Below are 18287 nucleotides of genomic sequence, written 5' to 3' on the forward strand. Positions count from 1 at the left end.
TTTAAAAATAAATACATAACGTACGATGTGGCTGTTCAACCTACTGAAAACACTGACAGAAGGTGCTGTTTGCTTCATTTGCTATTGTTTTGGACACTGGCTATGTGTCAGGAATGTATATACTAGCAATGTTTTAAGTATTGCTCTTGAAGGCTCCAATACTTTTGCACCCCTGTAGAGTCATACAATCTGCTGCAAATTGAGCACAAAGAAATAACAATAATCATGATAATGACACTTTAACTAGTTTAGAATCAGAGAGCTTGTGTTTTTGGGCCCCATATCTTACTAGCAGCATATAATAAATTGTCAAGCATGATGTGAGATAAAGATTTGTAATACCTGTAGGGTCACAGTTCTTTTGAATTACAAACATGTAATTTTTATAATAGAATGAATAGATACTGAACATCAGGGATGGGAATGATACAGCCATTGGATGATGCTGGACTGAAAGTACCAGCAGCCCTAGCCACTTTATAAAGCAAAGGCTGGAAACATTCAGTCTGAGGACAAAATTCAGAGCGGTACTTGGTTTCTCCCACCAATTCAGTGGTAGGGCAAGGCCAAAGGTATAAGACCAAAATACTAGGATATTTTGTCATAAAGCTTTTATAAATAAGGCTTGTTGTTTATTCATTCAGTCGTTTCCGACTCTTCGTGACCTCATGGACCAGTCCATGCCAGAGCTCCCTGTTGGCCATCGCTGCCCCCAGTTCTTTCAAGATCAAGACAGTCACTTCAAGGATACCATCCATCCATCTTGCCCTTGGTCGGCCTCTCTTCCTTTTTCCTTCCATTTTCCCCAGCTTTTCCAAGCTTTCCTGTCTTCTCATGATGTGGCCAAAATACTTCATCTTTGCCTCTAATAGCCTTCCCTCCAGTGAGCAGCTGGGCATTATTTCCTGGACTGTGGACTGGTTGGATCTTCTTGTGGTCCAAGGCACTCTCAGGATTTTCCTTCACCAAATAAGGCTTAAGAGAACATTTTAAACTTTTAGAATAGTTGAAGATGCATGCGCATTCTGAGAAACTGCCAGATAATAGTGACAAGAGAAAGGCAATGGAGCCTTTCGAATAGCACGCACATATGCTATACAATGAAATGTGTGTACTTAGACTGTTTTATTGTGATGGACCTTCAAGTCAAACATTTATTTTTCTTGACAGGATTTATTCAGATTCAGTTAGCTGTTGGCTTCCCCTAAGACTAGGAACAAATAGAATGTATGTAATTGCAAACCTCCCCTGAGTAAAACAAACCCTTAGATAGAATCGCCTTCATCAAGTAAGTTAAGGCACATAACAAGATTGATAGAATTGTTCAAAGTCAGCTATTTGATTTTCATACCATCTTTGTCTCCCAGAGTCCTAGACCAACATTGAAAGCATTATACCACGCTGGCTCTGTGGTTCACTTTGTTCCAGAAGTTGATTGGAGGAGGAAGAAAATGTTCCAGTCTTGGGGATGGGGGGAGGGGGTTGAGAGTTGTAAAAGAGACATAGGAATTACTTGAGACAGTTCCAGATATATGGGGAAGGAAGAGAGACTTTGTGTCAGAAACTGGAAAGTAGTAGATCCTAGATGAGTAGAATTCACAGGAATGACTGTCAAGAGCACAAATACATGGAGGTAGCCAGGCTTATGGAAAGTTCTGAAGTTTTGGAGAAAAAACCTTGTTTAGGATACAGGAGGACTCGCCAAGTGATTAAAGGACAGAGATGCTATGCAAAGCAATGAAAGAGGTGAATTTGAAAGCAATGATGATGATGATGATGATGATGATTATTATTATTATTATTATTATTAAACGTTATTTCTATATCTCCCTAACTCCCCAAGGGGACTCAGGGTGGTTTACAACAGAAAATTGCCAAACATTCAATGCCGGAATAACATAAACAGATCAAATCATAAACAATAAAATAAACAACATCAGGTGTGCTTCTAGAACAACTCAAAAATAACAAAATTAGAAATTGAAATATATAAATCAAACATTTAGGACATGTTTACTAATAGATCTAATAAGAAAATAGTTAAAACAAATGTAAAAAAGCAGTTTGCGACAATCCAACAGGGCTGAGGTAGTGTCTAAGTCAGTGTTTAAGGTGCTGGCCGAATTAGAATTATTATATTGCACAATTCCACAAATTAAAAAGGACTTACACAGGTCTATATACCACCCCCCTCCACCACCCACCTCCCAATTCCCTCCCCATAATATCCACCCCCATTCTTTATGCCTCCCAGAGATTCCCAGATCCCCACAATTAAGGAGTCCTCTGGATACTGTTTAAGCACAGTAATACAGCCCAGGTCTTCATGGGGGGTGTAAACTATGGTATGAGGTTCTTGGGGAGGCAGATGGGTGTGTCCTTTCTTGTGATGGCATGGTGTCTCTATCCATGTTGGTAAAAGTCCTATAATGCCAATATCTTATATCCCTGAACTCAAAAAACTGACATAGGCAATGGTAAGGCTCTAATACAAATACCATCCACTGCATGTCTGCAAGACGGTGCGACAGGGGACCAGTAATGACTGTTTTATCTGTTTTGGGTGAGATTGCACAGCTGTGGGGGCCATGCCCAGTATGTTTGGTGAGTCTGACCCCAGACAGAAGTTCTCAGAGTTCTGACCCTCTGGCTGCCTCTGCCACTCAGCAAAGATCTGGATTATTGTTAGAGGATGGGGAAAAACACAGAAGTGGTCGAGCTAAGAGATTATCAAGATATGTATAAATTGCTTTATATAAATTTGTGTTACAATCTTGAAATACTATTCATAGTTCTTATTTTTGTAGGGCAAACAATGATCAAGAGATATGAGCAACATCCTTTTAATACCGGGCCACTGATGGAGGTTGTCTCAAGCTAGAAGGGGTCTCCTAGCATGATGCTGTATATAGGCCACAGAATCCTGAGCAGCATTTTAAATCTCTAAATTATCTAAACTATATCCCATTTATTTATTGACCAAGTATTCAATCAAACACGAACAGCACGTTTTTATGTAAGTTGATGAGGCAGAAATTGGCCAAGGATACAACTCACTTGCCACAAGCAATGTCAAAAATAGAACTTCACACTAACTCTTAGATCCTCTTAATGAAGCTATATTTTGCTGAATTAGGGAAAATGAGAAGCCTCATTGGTGATATTCTTAGCATGCATTTGCCTTCCTAATCTGGGAAGAAAATGAAATGTATTTTTGGCAAATTATTTGAGTTAAATCTAAAATAAGGTAAAATATTCAACAGTTATATAGACAACTGTTCTTTTTTTATTTTCAATATGATTGAGAAAGTTCCATGGTGTTCAAAATTATTGTTGTCAATTTGAATTGTTTTACAAATAAGCTAGTTTCTATATTGTCTTTGATATATTTTCTTTCAAAAACAAAAACTGGAATGGTATAGCTCTTGTTTCTGGAATAAATCTGAACCCCCCAGTAGATGGCAGTAACAATTAAGCCTTGCAAATGTAACGAATGCTGCAATTCTGTGCACTTACTTCCTTGTGAGTAAGCCCCATTAAACACAGTGGAATTATCTTTGGAGTAAACCATGCATTGTATTTCCTTATAAAGTTATGGTTCTTAAAGTGCACTTAGGCATAAGCTAGAGTCAAAGCTTTCTTTGTGTGAGCAGTGCTGTTCCAAGGTCTTCTTCAAAATATCTGTAATTAATTTCAGGCTGTGAATCTAAATTCCCTTGATGTTCACTTGTCTTAAACCCATTTTGTCCTTTCACTGAACCAGTGCATATATCAAAGGCCCTTTATCTGAAATATAATTGGGAGGATTGTTGATGATCTCCAGCAAAACAGAATAGTAGTAGATACCAACTTGCCACATGAAACAGACCATTTTCTTCATAATTTGCTCTCATGAACATATATGTGAATCCACCAACATCAAAAATAATTTAAAGCTAGGTATCCAAACTCTGTGATTGTGATCAACAAGCTAACATGGCGGCCCCTTTGAAACTAATTATGAATCCTATATTTGAAAGGTGGTGATAATAACCTTAGTACACAGGTAAGATAGCAGATACAGTACAGCAGTGATGACCATCTCTTTTTTGGCTGCTTCTTCCAATCTGTTGTTACTATTGTATCCTGCTTTTCTACCAAATCTGGGATTCAAATTTAAGTTACAACTTGCCCACTGTTCCCTATTGTTGCAGAACAGAGCTACATACACTACTTAATTTGTCCTGGGTCCCCTAAACTAGCCTCTGGTGTTACATTTTTTGATAGTAATTCCACAAACTCTCAATGTCCTCTGGTGATCCTGGGAATTCAGAAAGTTGTGGTCCAAATGTAGCTTCTCCATACCCTGCAGAGACCACCATCCCATTGCCAGTGGAAGAAAAATGCAACTGTCAGTCTGCAACCTTTTGTATGTGCAGCGGGGTCGGAGTAACCATCTGGTCCTTCACATCACAAATGTCTTGGGCCAGCCCTTAGCTCTGGAGACAGAATTACCACAGTTGTAATTTATATTATTCTTGCAACTGCAAGGGTTACCCATGTGTAGATGGGCCTTGGAATAAATGGATAATGACAGAACTTTCTGACCATACGAGCCATTCAGCAGTGGAACTCTCTGCCTTGGAGTATGGTAAAAGGTCCTTCCTTGGAAACTTAAACAGGCTGGATGACCATTTGTCAGGGATACTTTCATTGTGCTTTCCTGCATGGCAGGGGCTTGGACTAGATGGCCCAAGTGGTCTATTCCAACTCTTATTATTCTATGATTGAAGTACACATCTTTTTGTTGGCCCTGTGTGCTGCATTGCCAAACCATCCTATGCAAGAATCTGGAAGATGAAGGGTTTCCTGCATCTCCTGACTGTGTGTTAACTGTAGATTGCTCTATCATCAGCCCTGGCCTTGTCTTTCTCAACTGCAGAGTACGGCTGTTCTGTTTGGCACAAGTCTGCCCATGCAAAGCAGGTGGACATAGCACTGAACGAAATATGTAGAATAGTCACAGGATGCCTTAAACCTACACCTGTTGATAAACTCTATAAGCTAGCTGGCATTGCCCCTCCTGACGTGCGACGGGAAGTTGCTGCTAACTGTGAGAGAAATAAGGTCGAACATTGTGAAAGCCACCCACTGCATGGCTATCAGCCTCCTCTCACCAGACTCAAATCAAGGAAGGACTTCAGGAGAACCACCACTCCTCTTGATGTTCCCCCACCAACAGCAAGGGTGTCCCTCTGGGCAGCTAAACTAGGCAATTCCAACTGGATGGCCCCCCATGAGGGTCTGCCTCCAGAGGCAAACCAAGAATGGGCAATTTGGAAGTTCCTAAACAGACTGAGAAGCGGAGTGGTCAGATCAAAAGACAACCTGGCAAGATGGCACTACCTAGAGGAATCTTCCACCTTGTGTGACCTTGTGGAGCTGAACAAACAACTCCTCATATGTATGCTTGCCCACAATGCCCTGCCTCATGCACGGAGGAGAAGTTGTTTAAAGTTATGCCCGCTTTTGGTCCAAAACTATTTAACTGTTTGTGATTCCTTTATTTTATCACTTTTAAACTTATTTATTATGAAATGCTTTTGACACGAAATAAATAAATAAATAAATCTAATTTTGTCTCTACTCACTTAAGGCTCTTTTGTTACAAACGTAGCCTCAATTTCCAGCTTCAGAACGTGTCTTTTGATTTTGAATGTTTTGCATTAACATATTTCACTAATAACTTGCATGCAAAGATCTGTTTTCCTCTCCTTGTTTGAGACAATAAGCGATTGCCATTCTGTTTTGTCTTCAATGAATGCATCCAGATGTTTGAAAGGAGTGGGGTTATATTAAGTTTCTCAGATTTAAAGATGAAGCTCCTAATGTTAAATGAGTGAACCATGTTATAAGAACTGGAGACTTGGTAGTGTGTTAAACAAGTTTGCCCATTGAGGAAATGAGGAATCCTGACTCAGTCCAACCACTGACGGATTGAAGTGAATAGTTCACTGTGGAGCCCAATGCCAACTGCTTCTTGAATCTTACGCCCTTCCCTTACTCTTCTCTCCCATCCTGGAAACAATATCCTTTTTACTAATTGCAGCCCTGTGATTCTCAAGCTGGCATGCACATTTTATGTGGGCTGAGGAATGTAGCAGATATGATTCTTGTAAATGGAGAGAACAGTCTGCTTTGCACAAGCTTGTTGTGCTGTTAGCAGAAATCGACAATCTCTGTTAAACTAGCTGCCAATGATGACTTATATTTCATCAGGTAGACAACCAACAGAGAAGGCTGGGTTTTTTTTTGGGGGGGGGGGGGGGGGGGGTTACCACAGAAGGCCTGTACAAATTGCATCAGGTATAAAAACAATCAAAAGGTCTACAATGACTGTATACATGTGCAAATCGAAGGAAAGGAAGAGGGAGAAGGGAAGAACATTGTGTCACCTTTAAAATTAACCACTATCGTTACCATGAGCTTTCACAGATAACAACCCACCTCCTTGAATGTATTTGTGGAGTGCAATATGCAGACCTTGGAAAAGACACGGGCCATCCAGTCCGACTCCCTGCTATGCAGGCAGGCACAGTCAAAGCCCTTCTGGCAGATTACTATCCAGCCACTACACTGGGCTCTACAGGCCAATGGATACTCCACCACAGACATCAGAAGAGCTGAAAGACCAAGAACGAGAGTAAAGACAAAGACCCACCCAGAGGAAAAGTGTTCTTACCATACATCAAGGGAACCACTGACCGCATAGGGAAGCTGAGGAAGAAACACAATTTGCAAATTATCTACAAACCCACTAAGTAATCCAACATGTGCTACGTTCAGCAAAGGACAAGAGGGATCCTCTCACATCTGCAGGAGTCTACCATATACCATGCAGCTGTGGACAGGTCTACATAGGGACCACCAAACACAGCATTGCCCAATCAGGAATCAAATAACATGAAAGGCTCTGCAGACTAACTCAACCAGAGAAATCAGCCATAGCAGAGCACCTGATGAACCAACCTGGACACATCATATTTGAGAACACAGAAATGCTGGACCACTCTAACAACTACCATGTCAGACTACACAGAGAAGCAACTGAAATCCACAAGCATGTGGATAATTTCAACAGAAAGGAGGAAACCATGAAAATGAACAAAATCTGGCTACCAGTATTTAAAAAATTCTAACGTCAGGACAGTAAATAAAGTACAACACTCTGAAAACGGGATTCTAGACAAGAACCAATCAGGGCCAGTTAACACCTCCCAACAAAAATTCCCCCAGGCAGGAATCATCCAGGCCTTGAATCTGCAAGGCTATTAAATGCTAATCAAAGTGATTAATTACAACATTCAAACTTTCCTCCAACAGATAAGAGTTCTTTCTCCCACCCTGGACCTTCCACAGATATATAAACCTCACTAGCCTAGTTTCCAATATACCTCACAGCCTCTGAGGATGCCTGCCATAGATGTGGGCGAAAAGTCAGGAGAGAATACCACTGGAACATGGCTATACAGCCTGGAAAACTCACAGGAACCCAGTGATTCCGGCCTTGAAAATCTTCGACAACACATTATCCAGCCTCTGTTTTAAAATCTCCAGAGAAGGAGACTCCATCACCCTGTGAGGCAGCATATGCCATTGGCAAACAGTTCTTATCCATCAGGCAGTTCTTCCTAATATTCAGATGGAATCTCTTTTTCTGCAGTTTGAACCTGCTGATTCTTGATGAAGAACACATAAAGATTGCAGTAGTTCACCCTTGCCAAAGACTACTGGGAAAAATGAGATTGTATCCCTTTGTTTCCTTTCCCTCCATTGAGTTAATTGAGTGCAAACTACACTTTGCACTCAGTTCTCAGCAATGGAAGCAAGCTGAGGATAGAGGGGGAAAGTTGGAGAAGGAGAGAGAAACTAGGACTTTTCTAAACAGTTGAAAAAGTAGGTAGAACGTCAGAGAGTTAACTGAGATTGTTCTTGTTAAATGGGGACAATTGAGTATGTGCCATCTCTGTTCAAGTCTCTACTAATATACTGGAAAGTGGGCAAGGGCAAAAAGCGAAGTGTTAAAGAACCAATTACTGAGCTACTACATCTCCTAACATTCCCAATCAGCATGCCAGTGGTCATGTATAATAGGGGGTGAAGCTAAGTTTAGGGAATAGTTACATTAAAAGCACTGTTAAATCTGGTAGAATGAATCCCAGAATTTGATGGTCACATCATCAAGATGGTAATACCCATGGAAGCCTTTACTCTTTTTCAACCTTGCTCTTGTATACTTGCTTGAAAGCTGTCCAGGTTCCCCTTCTTGGACTCCACATTTAATGCCGTTTATCATGTTTTGTAAGCTATATTATCTGCAGCACTGAAAGATCAAAAATACACTTTCTTAGCACTTTAAATTTGCAGTGTCCTTCCTCCTTGCTGGTAAAATCTCTGCAATAACACACTAGCAGGGGAGTGCTATAGAAAGCTTTATGTGCCACAGACAATAAATCTCTTGTGATTGCCTGCATGTGTACGTGCCGCAAAGTCACAAGAAGCCTCCTGCAAGCAGAGGTATAGACAGGAGCACTTTGTACACATGGAGTAGATTTCTGGGTGCTGATTTTTCATCTTCAAAACTCATGTGATGAAAACACTTGCAGCCCACACTCTTTCTGTAATGATAAACAGGTTTCCTGGATAATTTGACAAGATAAAGAGAGATAGACAATCCTTGCCATTTGGCATTCATGTTCTGTATCATTGGACCAAATTACCACCAAGCCTTATGATGCTCAGTTCTGGCTTGATCTTGATGGTCTGGGAGCTGAGGCAGGCCACCATCTTCCAGCATTGCTGAAACAATGCTAAAACAGTCAACTTCTAAGGCACGGATTTAACCAGTGTCCTGGGGCTGGATATTGGTGTGGGAAGAAGATGCCATATTGCTCTCTTCAGGTGCTCACACCAATGATTGGGAAGTTAGAACCGCCCTGAGTCCCCTCGGGGAGATAGGTGCCGGGTATAAATAAAGTTTTTATGTTGTTGTTATTATTATTATTATTATTATTATTATTATTATTATTATTATTATTAATAATCACAGAATCATAGAATTGGAAGAGGCCCCAAGGGCCATCCAATCCACCCCCATTCTTCCATGCAGGAACACATAAAGCACTCCTGATAGATGGCTATCTAGCCTTCTTAACTTACAACTACAGTGAGTCCACCACATTCATTAATGTTAGGGAAGTAGGATTCCTGTGAAAGTGCAATAATGACAAATTAAAAAAAACCTGCTTTTTTAACCCAAGAGAACACCTCACTAGAAATTTCTAGATGCTTCAACACAACTCTGGCCAAATTTCCAGTTGAACCTGACCATAGAGTCATATTGAAAGAACTGGAGAGAACATTTACATTAAATCTACGAATAATCAGATCCACAAACATCAAACCTGTAAATGTGTAGGGAGGACTGTGATCTCTGTTTTTGACTCAACTTAATGCCTAAAGGGGCATTCATTGACTGGGGTTTTGTTGGTGTTTTATTTGTGCATAAATTCCCTGGTACAAGTAAGTGGATATTTGTGGCTGAAATGAAGTTACACATGTGGTGCCATTTCACATTGTGCATTGATTGCATAGTTGGACATAGCTGCACGTTGCATATCAATGCACAATATGTATTTGGTTGTACAGAGTTTGAGGTGGCATACATAGTACAATGAAGACACAACTCAAATATCATGAAGTTACATCATGTTTCCTGACTGCAGGATCTTGGCACTGCCATTCATTGCAATGTTTTTAAAAGTAAATTATTATGTTAGGTAAAGGGAAAGGTTTTTCCCTTGACATTAAGTCTAGTTGTGTCTGACTCTGGGGGTTGGTGCTCACCTCCATTTCTAAGCCGAAGAGCCAGCGTTGTCTGTAGACACCTCCAAAGCCATGTGGCCAGGATGACTGTATGGAGCACCATTATGTTCCCGTTGGAGCAGTACCTATTGATACATTTGCATGTTTTCGAACTGCTAGGCTGGCAGAAGCTATGGCTAACAGCGGGAGCTCGCCCCACTCCCCGGATTCGGTCAGCAAGTTCAGCAGCTCAGTGATTTAATCCGCTGCGCCACCAGCGGCTCCAATTATTAGTTATTGTTAATTTTTTATTGGAGGAAATTGTAGGATGATTGACAAGAAAGTCCTAAAAGAATGTCATAAAGCCTGAAAATTCTTTTCAAAATGCCTTTGAAAAAGTCATTTAAAGATAACTTTAAAAAGTACTTGGGAAAATGTTACTAGCATAACTACATCCCACTCATACTACCTTTGGAAATGTAATTTACTTACACTATTATTGCAGAAAGAAAAGACAGCCTCACTGCAGGTAATTATGTTACTTCTAAAACTGCAGATTTATGCAAAGAAGCAGCCTTGATGCAGCTCCCAATTATGGGAGATATATGAGAAACTAGTCCAAAAAAACCCAGGCAATTTTGTCTTGGAACTGGGGCTGTGCAAAGCACCTTCGGCTTGGTTTGGATTCAAGACCAGTTTGGTCCAGGTTGATTGGGGGACGATCTATTCCAGAACAAATCCTGGATCCAAACCAGCTGATTCTCCCAGACTGACCTGCATTAGGAAATCCCAAATGATGTGTTTTTAAGCGTATCTACATACAATATGGTGTTTGCTTCCACTGCCTTAAAAAACAGCGATTGAATGCTCTGCGTTGGCAAATCGTGTGGCTTTTGCCCCATCACTGTCCTCCTGGAGCATCAGTCAACTAAATCTGTTAAAATTTAATCAAGGCACCTAATATTATTATTATTAATGTTAATGAAAGAAACCTTACTTACGAAGAGGTACTTTTTATTTTACCAAATATGGGGAGATGAAAGAGGATGTTTTATTACCAGTTCAATGGGTAAGATTCACCCATGAATTAAAAGGAAATGGAAAAGAGAGACAGAGAGAACCTCTCATTACAAATCTTTCATGATCTGCTACTAACATAAAAAAGAGATGTCAGAGGAGATAACTTAATATATATCATCTGTGTACCCACATAATCCAAGCACTTGTACCACAGGGTTTTGGGGAAATACTGGCAAAATTCACAACCCAGATTGCATGATCTATCATAGTGCAAACTCTCATTCCCCTTTCCCTTTTTTTCATCACATTTCTTTGCAGACTTCATTTTAATATCTAGCTCTTTCAACTAAACCAAGGTACTTCAGACTGCCATTTTGCTCCAGGAGGAAATCAGGCCATTGTGAATCAGAGTGATTTGTTTCCTTATTATGGGTTCAACTAGATCAGTTGCACAGCCCTCATTGAGAGTGAAGAGGCCTTAATTTTCAAAGACTAACTACACATTTTTAAAAAATAGAACTTGCTAATAATCTACATCGTTTTGACTAACCTCTTTTTTTAAGAGGTCAAAAATTACACTGATCCCAGGGTCAAATAACTATATGAATAAGTCCTATGCTCTGTAGAAATCAAAGTGATTTACAAGCATTTGGCTATGTTTGGGATATTTCTATAGAACAGGTTATGCCGAGTGGGCTATTCATTAGCGAAGTTAGTGCATCGTGTGCACTCTCCTTGTGCCAAGAATAAAATATCTGACTTCACGTGCAACTGCTCTGTAACACTTCAGACTTGCATAACCTATAAATCCTGAATCAGAACGCTATGTATTACATATACATTAAGCACTTAAGAAAAAAGCCTGGCTGGATCAGATAGGAAATCTGCCTGGTCTAGCATTTTGTCATCTAACATAATCAACCAGATGTTTTTGGGAAGACCACAAACAGTATATTGGGCTACAATTAAGCCCCCAAATGGCTTCCTCTGTGGTAACCCTCTCCAAGGTGAAACCTGGGGAATCTCTTGGACATTAACCATTGGTTTAACTCGGGGGGAGGGGGAACAATGACAACAGTTTTTCATTTTCTTTTATTTTTACGTTATTGTTACAATAAAGTGGGTAACTGTGGGAGGCTTAAGGGGCAGGAGATTATTGCGAATTGCACCCCTATCACCATTTAAAAATGTCCTTGAAAGGACGCAAGGAAAATTTCTGCCATGTTTTGAGACTCCCATGGGACTTTTTGGGTCCAGAAGAAAACTTGATAGCAACAGGAAGTTATCAGAAGTAACTTTTTATTTGTTTTCTTTTTAAATGCTTGTCCTGGGCCTAAGATGGACAGAAGAGGGAGCTATGGCAAAAGTATCTTCATCCTAGAGTGTGTTTGGTGGCAAATTAGGTCTTTGGAAGTTTTTATACGTAATTAATTACCCAGGAATGCACTGGGGGTTACAGAAGTGAACCTCATGGATGCCCTTTGTATTCCTGGTTTACAAGATCTGTTGGTACTTCTCTATCACTCAACCTGTCTGACCAGCTTTTTACACTTTTAAATGTGTAGCAATGTGTAGAAAACCTGAATGTCCATTTTGTCATATATGAGTCAATTAACTTTTTCCCTCTCTCATTTTTTTCTCTAAATGAGTGGTTTTGGTTTTGCAGCCATTGTACTATCTCTGTTCCGAAGCAGCAAGTAGCAAAGCTCACTCCATGAACACATTAAAGGTAAAGGTTTTCTCTGACGTTAAGTCCAGTCATGTCCGACTCTGGGGGTTGGTGCTCATCACCATTTCTCAGCCAAAGTAGACAGTCCGTAGACACCTCCAAGGTCATGCATGACTGCATGGAACGCCGTTACTTTCCCGCTGGATCAGTACCTATTGATCTACTCACATTGGCATGTTTTCGAACTGCTAGGTTGGCAGAAGCTGGAGCAACAGCGGGCGCTCACTCCGCTCCCGGGATTTGAACCTGGGACCTTTCAGTCTGCAAGTTTAGCAGCTCAGCGCTTTAACACACTTCGCCACCAGGGCTCCTATGAACAAATTACTAGCACACTATTTCAATAGTGTCAACCCAAGGCACTTTTCTACCTGAGATGGAGGGCAAGATGGTGTCCTCACCCCACTTGCCTGTTGGACCTGTGGTTGAATCTATCTTCAACACGAACAACTAGTCAATATCATCCACCACACCAAAGAAACACAATGATTTAGAGGCCCACTTCCCCTACAGATGATGGTCTTATGCCTAGTGCAGTGATTCTCAATCTGTGGTTCCCCAGATGTTTTGGCCTTCAACTCCCAGAAATCCTAACAGCTGGTAAACTGGGTGGGGTTTCTGGGAGTTGTAGGCCAAAACACCTGGGAACCCACATAATGAAAACCACTGGCCTAGTGGTATAGCTGGCCCTAGCTCACAAATCAGTTTAGTTAAACTACAAATGAGTAGATTTTTCTGGAAGGGAGTGGTCCCATCTAGATATTTTCAGGGGGAGAAGTTGTGTTGAAGAATCATGCTGCATCTTAAAGACTGGCGTGTTTTATTTTGTGTAGGATTGTGTGGAGTCTGGATCACATCAACCTATTCACACACTTTGACTTGTCACTTCTGCATATGTCATAAGCATTCTTGCGTTCTCCAAGAGACAGGTTAATAGAAATATTTCATATTTTTCCCACTCTCATTGAGGCTGTGACTATACCATCTAGGCTGCAGATGCTAGGAGGCATAGCTGCCAGCTTAAGACAAATCAAGATATATAAGACAAGCCATTTGTTCAAGCTTGCATTTTTAAAAGACCTCTAAAGAATGTTACCTGCTAGAAGAAACTTCTGGTGCCTCTGCCGCTGGCCCAAACTCCCTTTCTCTCTTGATCAATCAGGCTGACTTTCCTGCCAGGAGTCTCCAAAGACCGCACACAAATTACTCAAGTCAGTATGCTGGAACTGAAGATTGTGAAATGTTTTTCAGGTTAGCATGAAATGCTACTTTACCACTTCCTTATTTGCCTTGTATTTCCCAATGAAGTGGAAGAGATGGAGCCCACAACTGTCATGATAAAAGCTCTTGCAATATCCTATGAAGTGAGAGGGATATTTTTCTGTTGGTGAAGACACGCATGTAGATCAAGCGAAGGACAAAGAAAATGCTTTTTAGACACCAGCAGTCCTGAGTTGAGATTATGCCTGAAATTGGGACCAAGCACCCTTATCAATCATCAGATCTGGGAAACCACAAAAGGGTAACAAACCACTAGTGAAGTGTTAATGATCTTCTTTGATATATTGTATATTTATTGCCAGAAATGGGGACAGATACTTACTGGATTTTTGCCAAATTTTGCCCATTTGCCAAAATCTTGACCTGCACAGGTGGCAAAGTGCTGTGCCATACCTGCTAGTCTGTGGTGTTTTAGTTGGTGCCCCATGGTAATATGACATTCACGGGTATCTCCAGGATACCCCCCCCCATGGATTGTCACCTTGTCATGGTGAGGGGGCTTGTACGTTCCAATGAACCTGTGAGCATAACCACCGGAGTCATGCACTCCCGGGGGAAGAAGGCTGCAACAGATTGAAAAGCCACAATTGTCGTGTTAACCATGCCATTGGTTGAGACCCTCACTTTGTGAAAACTGTGTGTTGATCAGTTGTGCACTGACCTCCACACATTAAAAAAAAAACTCACACACAGGCATCTTCCAAAAACTTAGAAGACCATAATACTTAGACAACGAGGGATCGCCTACTTATGTCTCCAGGACCATACCTGCTAACAACGCAAAATATGACCCTTCTTCACTTTTCTCTTGGAAATACTCTGGACTTTTTCTTCTCTTGTTCTCCTTTTTTGCCCCTCTCTTTCTTTTCTGCTTTTTACCATTCCCTTGAACTCAGGGCAGTGTACAAAGATAAAACAAGTTCACATCACTGTAAACATATAGTGTGCCCTTGGTGATTGTTAGGGTTTGTTACTAAAATCTGTGTATGTGCAAGTCCCATATTGTACAAAAGTGTAGTAAAATGGTACCCCTCATTAAAATGGCAAAATCAAGCTTTGCTTTTTTGGATAAATAGAGATGATAGATAGATGATATAGATAGATAGATAGATAGATAGATAGATAGATAGATAGATAGATAGATAGATAGATAGATAGATAGCCTCCGGTGGCTCAGTGTGTTAAAGCGCTGAGCTGCTGAACTTGCAGACCGAAAGGTCCCAGGTTCAAACCCGGGGAGCGGAGTGAGCGCCCGCTGTTAGCTCCAGCTTCTGCCAACCTAGCAGTTTGAAAACATGCCAATGTGAGTAGATCAATAGGTACTGATCCGGCGGGAAAGTAACGGCGTTCCATGCAGTCATGCCGGCCACATGACCTTGGAGGTGTCTACGGACAACAACGGCTCTTCGGCTTAGAAATGGAGATGAGTACCAAACACCCAGAGTCGGACACGACTGAACTTAACGCCAGGGGAAACCTTTACCTTTACGATAGATAGATAGATAGATAGATAGATAGATAGATAGATAGATAGATAGATAGATAGATAGATAGATAGATAGATGATAGATAGACAGACAGACAAACAGACAGGTTTAAACATTCCCATTTTTAAAAACCCAACAATAATGCAAAATGTTATTAAAAGCTCTTGCCCCAAAAGAGTTGGTTCCCAAAAGGCTTGATAAAACAAAACAAAAGGCTTAACCTGCCTGTAGAAGAGCCAGGAAGATGCCTGTTTAACCACGTTAGGAAGGGAGTGACTAGATAGATAATCATCTAGTCCTGAGAGATGAAAAGCAACTGGGCCCCATTCGGGTTGGTTGTGTCTGCCATCTGTGAGCCAGTTCGTGCAAACCTGAAAGGGAAGTTCTATTTCCACATGCCTCTCAGGGCTTCAGTATTGTAATTTTGTCTGCATATAAACATCTGGTGTCATGCATATAATCGCCTGAAAAACTGTTTGATCTTCTGCTATGTGGAATATGAGGTATGGACAGACTTGGATCAAAGGGCAATTCTGGTTGTGAAAAGCCAGGTACTGAATAAATGAGAAAAAATTGCTAATTCAAGATACAAGATCATTAGAGTAGGTCAGAGGTGTCAAGCTCATTTTCATTGAGGGCCGCAAAGGGCTGGTGAATCCATGGATGGAGAATCCCTGGATACAGAAAGCCAACTATAACTGTTGTATATAGTGATCAATGCTCTTTAGTTTTTAACCAGTTTGAGTCCCCAAATGTTGTTGAATGACAACGCCTACTACTTTTCATTATCCGCCATGGAGACTGGGGATAATAGGAATTGCAATCCAACAGCTCTGAAGTTGGGGAAAGGTTAAAGGACATTTTAAAGTCAGACATCATATACACAAGCCTAGTATTTCAACTCAAACACCACTATCCTGACTAAACCAAGCAGCCTTCCAGAGGTTACTGTATCACAGCTCCCATTCGCTCTAGTCATGATGTCTAATGATGAGGAATACAAGTGTTGCAATTCAGCATCTGGAGGGCCACATAAAATTACATGGTGGGCTGGATTTGCCTTTGGGCCTTGAGTTTGACACATGTGGAGTAGGTGTAGAAGAAAGACACCTGTTATGGGAATGGTTTGTTTGTTTGTTGAATGTATATCCTGCCTTTTTATTTGTTCAGTTCTACTTGTTTATCTGATCTGTTGATAGTAATAAATGATTGATTTGGTAAATTATGCTATGTTTAATATGTTGTTGAAGGCTTTCATTGCCAGAATCACTGGGTTGCTGTGAGTTTTCGGGCTGTAGAGCCATGTTCCAGAAGCATTCTCTCCTGACATTTCACCCACATCTATGGAAGGGATCCTCAGAGGTTGTGAGCTCTGTTGGAAACTAGGCAAGGGAAGTTTATATATCCGTAGAATGATGTCCAGGCTGGGAGAAAAAACCTGTCTGTTTGAGGCAAGTGTGAATGTTGCAATTGGCCACCTTGATTAGCATTGAATAGCCTAGCAGCTTCAAAGCCTGGCTGCTTCCTGCCTGGGGGAATCCTTTGTTGGGAGGTGTTCGCTGGCCCTGATTGTTTCCTGTCTGTAATTCCCCTGTTTTTGAGTGTTGTACTTTATTTACAATCCTGATTTTAGAGTTTTTAATACTGTTAGGCATATTTTGTTCATTTTCATTGTTTCCTCCTTTCTGTTGAAATTGCGTACATGCTTGTGGATTTCAATGGCTTCTCTGTCTAGTCTGACATGGTGGTTGTTAGAGTGGTCCAGCATTTCCATGTTCTCAATATGCTGTGTCCAGGTTGTGGTTTTTTTAATTTGTTTTTTCTTCAACCACCCATCCCTTTTCTCTTTCTTTCTGACTTTTTGTTTATTCTATGTCCCTCATAAGTTTTTTTAAAAGTGAAAAAAGGAGAAACAGAAAGACTCTTCAAAGATACCGATTTTGTGTTCAGAATAACATTTAGAGAAGATTTGAAATGGCAAAGAGTGTGTTGAAAATGCAGGCAGGAGATACTGACTAATTAAGTGGGGTATAAAAAAAGGCTTTTTAAAATAAAATAATCAAAAGTGAAAATTTAAAAGTACATTCCTAAAAGTGAGAGAGATGCTACTAACCCTGAAGGTAACTGCTCACTTGTCAAACCCACACATGTGCTGATTTGAAGCTCTTGCATTCAAGTGGCAAGAAATCTTTTAACTGGTTTGAAGTATTCCACCCAGTATGTCAGTGACTCACTTGCAGTTAGTACAACCATCCTGTTTTGCTGGGATGCAGGAACTGAATTGGCTGGTGAAGAAAAAAATGTTTATTTCAAGCACCACTGGTAATATTTGATTACTGTTGCTTAAATTACTGCCAGGTCTTTTTTTTAGTCCACACTACCTATATGCATTTAGCTAAAGGTCAGCTACACGGATTAAAATGTTCAGTGAATTAAGCATAGAAATATGCAGCAGCTTTCTATGCTATAAGTAACCTGGCTGGGAAAGATGAGAAACGCTTTGAATGAAAACACATTTATAATTAATCTTTACAAGAGTCTTTTATTCCTTTCTGGTGAGGTCATTGTTTTGGACTGTGGAAGTTGCCACAAAATTCCACAGCCCCTTGAGAAATGTGGATATAAGCACATCCACAGTTTATAGTGTCTGCTTTTAAAAAAAATAAAGACGTCCTCATGGAATGTTGGAAGGGGTAAACATATGTCTGTATATACAAACTACCACCAAGAGGTGTAATCTTCCTCAGTTCCATTTCCTGGAACCTGTACAGTTCTTATCAAAGTTTAGGAAAGTTTTTTTTTAATTACAATTCCTTGTATCCCACAGCCAACATAGTCAATGAAGGGAGATGATAACAAGCTGGAATGTGTCTAGAGGAGGGTGACTAAAATGATCAAGGGTCTGGAGAACAAGCTCTATGAGGAGCGGC

This window comes from Anolis carolinensis, chromosome 1 (assembly GCF_035594765.1).
Source record: "Anolis carolinensis isolate JA03-04 chromosome 1, rAnoCar3.1.pri, whole genome shotgun sequence".
Classification (NCBI taxonomy): Eukaryota; Metazoa; Chordata; class Lepidosauria; order Squamata; family Dactyloidae; genus Anolis; species Anolis carolinensis.